This window comes from Chiloscyllium plagiosum, chromosome 4 (assembly GCF_004010195.1).
Source record: "Chiloscyllium plagiosum isolate BGI_BamShark_2017 chromosome 4, ASM401019v2, whole genome shotgun sequence".
NCBI classification, from domain to species: domain Eukaryota; kingdom Metazoa; phylum Chordata; class Chondrichthyes; order Orectolobiformes; family Hemiscylliidae; genus Chiloscyllium; species Chiloscyllium plagiosum.
The window spans coordinates 94,865,119-94,873,838 of NC_057713.1; the positions used below are offsets into that span (position 1 = coordinate 94,865,119).

Below are 8,720 nucleotides of genomic sequence, written 5' to 3' on the forward strand. Positions count from 1 at the left end.
TGTAGTCTTTAGGACACTATTGCTGGAAAGATAGACTTGCCTTGGAGGGAATATGGCATGTTACTGACAACGAAGGTGTTAAATCATGAAAACACATTAAGTTAAATCAAGTCATCATAGTCTTACCACACCACAGAGCTGCACTCTCATTAGAGAGAGATAACTAGTGGTGATTTAACCTGAGGGCAACCATTCCTTGGTCTTGGGGAGACACTAAGAAGTAGAGTTCTTCATAGTAACCTCAGCTGGTGTAGGGATTAAACTCATATTGTTGGTATTATGCTGCTTCACAAACCAACAAGCCAGCCAGCTCCTGTATATCGAGTAGACGAAGCTTGGCGTCTGGAAGATTGTGGTGATCCAATTGACATGTTAGGCATGATTAGATTTCTTCTGGCAGGGGAGTCCAAAACCAAGGGGCAGGCAGAACCTTAACATTTCAGCCAGGTAAGGGGTGGCATAGGGAGCACTCTTCACAAAATCTGCGAGTTACCCTTCTATCTTATTCTTCTGGTGAATGATCAATAATATCCTGTCAAAGGAATGGGAAAGCAAGGAGGCTCCTCCCTCTTTCAAGTCTGAGAACCTGAACGCAAATGAGCCTTCAATATTTTGCATGTACAGGCTGGATGTCCTTACAATGAAAGACTTGCTTTCTGATTGCGATCGGTGAGTGATGATAATGCAACAAAAATAAAACAAGCTGCTGATGCAAAAACCATCAAGGCCTGCTGACAGCAGAAAACCACGGAGAAAGGTTGCAAGTCCCCTCTTCAAGGAAAGTTGTTGCTACACGTTTGATTTTGAGCAGTGATGTTAGGACGGAGTTCCATTAACAGGTCTGCTTTTGGCTGTTTCTATTGCTGATTGGCTGTAGTTCGTCGGTATTCTTTCCCCACCCAGTCTTAGTATAGTACCTTGATAGATAGAAAAAAAACAGGAAGTGTTCAGCATTATACTGACACGAGCCAAATGAAACTACCCTGACTACATTTCTGAGAGACTGAACGTTGCGAATATCACACTATACTCAGGAAAATTACTATTGAAATCGACAAGACTGTTCCGGGTTGTTTAATGCATCGTTTCAGAGCCCAGGAGAGGCTCGGGTACGTGAGTAAGGAGAATAACGCATTCAGTTCCTGATAACCTTGCAAATATACTAAGGGGAGTGGATTGAGCAATTCTGGCACATGACAAGAAATCGGCTTGATTTTGTTTTTTTTTAACCTATTAATATTCAAGAGTTCCTCCTTGGGTTGTTCGATTTTCGTGTGTGTCTATTGTGAGCTAGCTCGGGAACATTGTGCAATGTGTGAGCACGGTAACCACCTCTATGTTCACAAAGCTTTCGTTCTGTACTGCAAACACCTTGCAAGGGAAGGCTCGGACACTAAATTGTCTTCGGATCTATAAAGGATGGTCCATGTGTGTTGTCTGAAGGATGTGTTTAGTATTTATTTCCTTTTCAATATTTAACTCCAGACCGTCAACGCGCAAGTGCGATGTAGTTTCCGGTTAGCGATATGGCGTTTCCACCTTATTTCATTTGAGTGCACCTTGGGTTTGATTTTACTTTTGCCCACCCTCTCATTATCGCTCTCTAATTCCTACTTCCCAAACCAACCTGTTCTTGCTGCCCTGCTGCACGAGTTGGGCGATTGTATGTTTCTTTTCTACGAATCGGTTGGTTATTTCGGATTTCTTACTGAAACATAATCATAGAAGGAGCTCATGTGGCTCACTGTGACTCCCCTGGCTCTTCAAAAGATGGGATCCAATCACTTCCCCCTTCTGCTTTCACTTTTTTCCACTCTCTAGCTCCGCAGAATTCACTTCAATGACTTATCCAATTCCCTCCTGAAAGTTAATGTGTTCCCGCTACTCTTCGGGTAATTTTTGTTTTCCATTCCTCTAGTTCGAAAGCTGTGCCTCCTGATTGTTCTGTCCCTGGAAATACTTCCCATCGAGCTGTATTGAAATTCCTTTGAAGGTAACACGAACCTGGCAGAAGGAAAACTATGTTGTCTTCAGTGTGACCAATAGGGTGGGGCCAGATTCGAGGAACAGATTGGTTGTTGCAGTTTTGGTTTTGTGTTTTTAAGACTTTAGATTTAATGCAGCTATTGTCATGCTGAATACATGGTGTACTGTAGTGTGATAATCAGGTTTTTTGTTAACACATTGGGAATAGTTCACATCCGAGTGGTGATTATAGTTATTTCTTAAATCTACTAGCTTCGGTTGTGTGGGGGGGGGGGGGCGGAACGCATAAGTATTTGGCCTACTTGTGATCCCCTCGGAATTGTTATAGTTGCTTGTCAAATATTACTGGCTAGTTTCACCTCCCACATTGACCTACTTTTTTTCCACTTATGGGAAATGGGACTTCCATCTACATCATTTGCTCAACATAGTTCACGACTTGGGCCCCCCACTTTAAACACAGTCTTTGGTCAGCACTAAACTATTTTGTATTTTTGGTTGCATTGAAAAGTTCCTTGGTTAGTCCCTCTGTTTAATTCTTGACTGAGTCAATAAGGATTGCCTTAATATTTAAAGGGTGCTGCACTTCTGGTAGCAGACAATTCAAGCGCTGTCTGATAAATGTTCAATTTCCCCCAGTTCACTGCATCTCCTTATTTCAGGGTCGCAGGAGGTTAGTTTGGTTCCAGATGTTCAATCCTGCTATTCCTTCACTCTGCTATTGATAGCTGCACCACCCATTGTCTAGATCCCAAGCTTGAGCATTCTCTCCCTAAACCTTTTGAATACTTCAGACTTTTTTAAGGCACACCTTAAAACCTACCTCTGACTGTACTTGGTCACATGTCCAAATAGTTCTGTGGATCATTATCAAATGATATTGTCTCTCTCCGTTGTGGGACGTTTTTCTATACTTCAGTTATTATCTTCAATTTTAAAGAAAATTGAACTTGAAGTTGGCAACCTGCCAGTAGTGCCCTGGTGTTTCTAGGAATTACAAGTTAATCTCTCAGACTCGTTTCTGCCCACCCAGGAGATAAATTATCGGCATTAAAATGCCAGTGTTCAGAAAGAAAGCAAATGAGTCTATTTGTTGGTCATGAATTATTTAAGATGGGTCAGAGATGATGGTGGCTTGACACACAGTCAGGAAGGAGCCAGGGAAGTAAAAAGAGATTCTGGGGTTCACTTTATGATTGGCTTGGGAAAGTGCTGTGCTTTGAGAATGAATGTCTTGGCTGACTATTTACTATCGGGAATACATCCAACCAGAATTGGCAACTGTACAGTAAGGGTCTGGTGATTTGTATAGGTTTGCTTATTCTGCCTCAGGCAGTCTTGCAGGGAGTGGTAGGAAAATTGTGGGAAATGTTCAGCTCCTGTTGCAACCTGAAAGTATGACCTCTCCCTCTCTCCAGATGAAATTTGTAGCTTAACTAGTGGAGGGTTATTTTGCATTCTGATGTTAGAGTTCACTCAATTGGATTGAACGATTTCTCATGAGAATATTGTCGTCATTTTAACAACTTGTCTTGTTAAATGTGGAAAATAATTGGTAGGCATTGCACTTTGCAGACTTTATAAGGTCATTTGTTCTTGTTCATTACCAAAGCTGACTCTCACTGACAAGTTATCACACACCTACAAATCAATGTGGAAACTTAATGGGCGGCACGGTGGCACAGTGGTTAGTTAGCACTGCTGCCTCACAGCGCCAGAGACCTGGGTTCAATTCCCGCCTCAGGCAACTGACTGTGTGGAGCATTCTCCCTGTGTCTGTGTGGGTTTCCTCTGGGTGCTCCGGTTTCCTCCCACAGTCCAAAAATGTGAATTGGCCATGCTAAATTGCCCGTAGTATTAGGTGAAAGGGTAAATGTAGGGGTATGGGTGGGTTGCGCTTCGGCGGGTTGGTGTGGACTTGTTGGGCCGAAGGGCCTGTTTCCATACTGTAAGTAATCTAATCTAATCTTACTGGTGTCTGCTGTAACTCTGATAACAATGTCCTTGCATCTGAGGAATAAGCAAATCTCACTCTTCAGGCACATTACATCTAGACCTGGTTGTCCCACTGCAGCACTGACTGAGTGCAATGTTGTTGGAGAAGCCAGTTTTCAGGTGAGACATTAAAACTAAAGCCATTCTGTCTTTTTGATGGGATCTTTTGCAACCCCTCACTATTTTGAGGAAGGATAATGTATTCCCCTTAGTTCTGTGCCAGTGCAGATTAGCTGATGGTTGCAACAATGCTGTTTGTCAGAGTTGCTATGCACAAACAATGTTGTTTCTGACATGAAAATAATAATTGCACTTCAGAAAGTAATGAATTTGGTTTTAAAGTGTTTTTGAGTGTCTTGATGTTGTAAAAAGAGCCAAAGTTCAAATTTTTCCGAATACATTCTATATTTAGCAACATGATATTGCACATGCTTAAACATGTTAAGCTCATTTAACTAATGAATATATTGCAAGTTTTCTTGTCAAAACGTAGGCAGGTGGGACTAGATTAGTTTAGGAACATGGACTGTGTGGTCTGGTTGGACCGAAGGATCTGTTTCTATGCTGTATGTCTCCATAGATTCTTTCACAAAGACCATCAGATTATGCAGTTTATGCTGTGCGTGGGCCCAGTTCATGAAACAAGTATTAAGTTGTACCAAAAGTTCTAGACAGCATGTTTTGCTGAAGTTCCATCATATAGCTGGCTAAATTCGATATGATTTGGAGATGCTGGTGTTGGACTGGGGTGGACAAAGTTAAAAATCACAGGTTGTAGTCCAACAGGTTTAATTGGAAGCACACTAGCTTTCGGAGCGCCACTCCTTCATCAGGTGGTTGTGGAGGACACAAATGTAAAACACAGAATTTATAGCAAAAGTTTACGGTGTGATGTAACTGAAATTATACATTGAAAAATACTTTGTTTGTTAAGTCTCTCATCTGTTAAATGACCTTGATAGTTTCACTTCTTTCATATGTAAAATCGCAAAACTTTTTAAAAAACTTACAGAAGGCTAACACCTTCAACATCTCCACATCTTATCTGCATTGGCACTAACAGTTAGTCTGAGAATGTAACTTTTTAAAAAAGTTTTGCGATTTTACATATGAAAGAAGTGAAACTATCATGGTCATTCTAACAGATGAGAGACTTAACAAACAATCAAAGTATTGTTTAACATCTCTTCTGAAAGATTTGGAGATGCCGATGTTGGACTGGGGTGGACAAAGTTAAAAATCATACAACACCAGGTTATAGTCCAACAGGTTTAATTGGAAGCACACTAGCTTTTGGAGCATCGCACCTTCGTCAGGTGGTAGTGGAGGGCTCAATCCTAACCCACAGAATTAATAGCAAAAATTTACAGTGTGATGTAACTGAAATTATACATTGAAAACTTGATTGTCTGTTAAGCCTTTCATCTGTTAGAATGCAATGATAGTTTCACTTCTTTCATGTGTAAATCACAAAACCATTTTATATAAAAATGTTGCATTCTCGGGTTAGCTGTTAACGATGGTGATAGCTAGACAATATGTTGAAGGTGTTGACCTCCTGTGTTCTCTGTCAATGCCATGATGTTTAGATTGATTCTAATTTAAAAAGTGAGATAATGGAGTAATCTTCTGAAAGACAGCACCTCTAACAGGGCAGTGCACCCTTAAAAGTACCAGCCTGGATTTTGTGCTCATTTATATTTGAAGTCAAATTTGAGCATGTGATCACCTTCTGAGCTTGGGCATCAGTAAAACCAAGGTGACACATTTGTTATTTGAAACCAAATCAAGATCCGCTTAGAAATTTAGCTGAACAAGGAAAGCATTTTACCACATTCCACTTTAAGAATTTTGGCTGTTATTACAGTGGGAAACATGGATGACTGATCAGTTTCTGTCCTCTGCTACCGTTGCCTTTGTAGATTGCAGTAACTTTGTAAATCAATGGCTGCTCTAATCACCTGACCATATTGAGTCAACTCCTGCAACCACTCTGAGCTGAAATTGACGTAATTATGAGAAACACCAAAACTTTGATCTGTATCTCCCAATTAATTCACACCTTCCAGGCGGTTATGCATTGGGATGAAAGTCACCTACAGATAAGGCAGTTTGCAAAATAAAAGACAATATCACAAAGAAACAAGCAACAGTTATTGGGTAGGAAGAGAGTCTTTTTTTTTAAAGAAATATGAATTTGATAGCAATAAACAGGAAACCGCTTCCTTGCTGTGTCTCAACCTCTATGTCAGTGCCTTGTGAAAAAGCAACTTGGGAAAACAACAGTTTTTATACTTGAAAACATCTGAAACCTTTGGCGCTGTTGTCTTTTTTTTTATCCCCCCAGCAATATAGTTGGGTCTGGGGTCTTTCCCACAATTCAGGTTGAAGAACTTTGAACTATAGTTGCCTTTACGTTCCTGGTCACGCCAGACAACCTTCTATGCTTTCCCCCCCACGCCCAGTTCTGCTTAAAGCTTATTACCTGTGTTTGTGTGTCTTTTCCAAAGTGGTCAGGGTTGGTTAGCTCAGATGGTTTGCAAAGCAGAGTGACACCAACCGCACAGGTTCGATTCCCGTACCAACTGAGTTTACCATGAAACTCTCTCTTTCTCAACCACTTTCTTCGCCTGAGGTGTGGCAACCCTCTTATTAAACTACCCTAATGATAGGGCAGCGCTATGGTCCTCTGGGAATATGGTGACTTTGAATTGGTGATAAAATTCCTGCTTTCTTTCAATTTGACTCTTTCATTCTGATCTACTTAGTATGCTTTAGTTGAAGTGTGATAAGTGAATGCTAATATGGAAAGAAGATCTGTTACGACCGACTGAGAGAAAATCGATTTTAAAAAAAATGAGCCAATTTTGCCATTCACCCCTCACACCTTAAATGCATGCCCCCTAGTATTAGACATTTCAAATCTGGGGAAAAAGATTCTGACTGTTAACCCTAGCCATGCATCTCATAATTTTATAGGCTTCTATCAAGTCTCTCTCCGGCCTCTGTTCCAGAGAGAACAACAGTAGTTTTTCCAGCCTGTCCTTTATAACTCTAATCAAGACATCATCCTGGTAAACCTCTTCTGCACCCTCTCCAAACCCACCACATCCTTCCTGTAATGTAACTTTTGCCTATTATCTTGAATATCATGCATATCTGCAAAGGATATTGCTATCATTATGTTCTATGGAGTAGCGACAGCAGGGAATAAAGTTCAGACTATTCATATATTCCAATTGATCAGACTTTGCTCAGTGAGCAAAAGAACAGTTAATTGTCTCCCAAAATCATGGAAATAAAAATTGGTAAAAATAAAATGATCTCTGAATCAGTCTTGTTAACTTTGCATGTTTGTGCAAACTTTTAAGTAATTTTGGGGACAAGGTATTAAAAATTAGTACAATAGCTTATCCTTAAAATTAGTTTTAATGCTAACATTAAACATTAGTACAAAGTTAACATGTTTACATTACTCATGGGTCACCATTTTATTAAATGTTTTGACCAGTACTTCCATAGTTAGGTTTCACCCATGACCATGCATGCTTTCCTGACATGGGAGTACTTAGTGTTTACTCATGTTCGCTAAGTCACATTCTCTTTCCAAGGTTGTATTTTAACCTTGAAGTGCATGACATGACATGCCTACATGTTATGATGGATTGCATTCCAATGGCATTTGCTATACAAACCAATAAACAGAGAGTAGCAGTATTTGCTCCTGCTGAATGATTTATAAGTGTAATGCACTGATAAGCTTCCATGATCATGCATAATTAGCACATTTACTTAAAAAGAAGAAATTGTTTGTAATGCACATTTCATGACATTGGAGTGTCCTAATGTACTTCAGAAATATGATCACTTTAATGTAGTAAATATGGTGACCAGTTTACACTCAGCAAGTTGCCTCGGAAAAAAATAATAAGAGCCAGATCCACTTTTTAGTAATGTTTAAGGCGTAAATATAGAAACATAGAAAATAGGCAAAGAAATTGGCCATTAAGCCCTTTTAAGCATGTTGCGCCTTTCAGTGTAATAACGGCTGTTTGTCACACAGTATCTTGTTTCTGCTTTCTCCCCTTTCATCCCTTTAACCTTAGGAACTAAATCTAACTCATTGAAAATATCCAAGTTTATGGCCTTAACTCCTTTCTGTAACAGAACATTGGAAATGCTCATCACTGTATGGGTGAAGACATTTCTTCTCTCCTAAATGGTTTACCCTTGCTGTTGGACTGTGACCCATAATTCTGGACTCCCTGGCCAATGGGAACATCCTTCCTACATCTATCCTATACGATTCTGTTTGAACTTTACAGGCTTCTATGAGATCATCCTTCAGGTAATGGAGACCAAATACTCCAGGTGTGTTCTCCACCACATCTGCTCCCAGGAGGACCAGTTCCAAATCAGTACAACCCAGATGGCCTCCTTCTTCAAGGACCGCAATTTCCCCCCAGACGTGGTCGACGATGCCCTCCATCGCATCTCTTCCACTTCCTGCTCCTCCGCCCTTGAGCCCCGCCCCTTCAACCGCCACCAGGACAGAACCCCACTGGTCCTCACCTACCACCCCACCAACCTCCATGTACAGCGTATCATCCGCCGTCATTTCCGCCACCTCCAAACGGACCCCACCACCAGGGATATATTTCCCTCCCCTCCCCTATCAGCGTTCTGAAAAGACCACTCTCTCCGTGACTCCCTCGTCAGGTCCACACCCCCCATCAACC

General features: G+C 40.9%; 1 protein-coding gene across 3 annotated transcripts in view; it reads left to right on the top strand.

Annotated features, from left to right (window-relative positions):
- Positions 1–935: 935 nt before the first annotated feature.
- Positions 936–8,720, top strand: part of LOC122549211 (myelin basic protein) — a 183,159-nt gene continuing 175,374 nt past the window's right edge. For all 3 annotated transcript variants that reach the window (XM_043688631.1, XM_043688630.1, XM_043688633.1), the window contains exon 1: positions 936–1,109. The gene's annotated coding sequence lies outside the window, so the exon portion shown is untranslated. The remainder of the gene's footprint in view (positions 1,110–8,720) is intronic.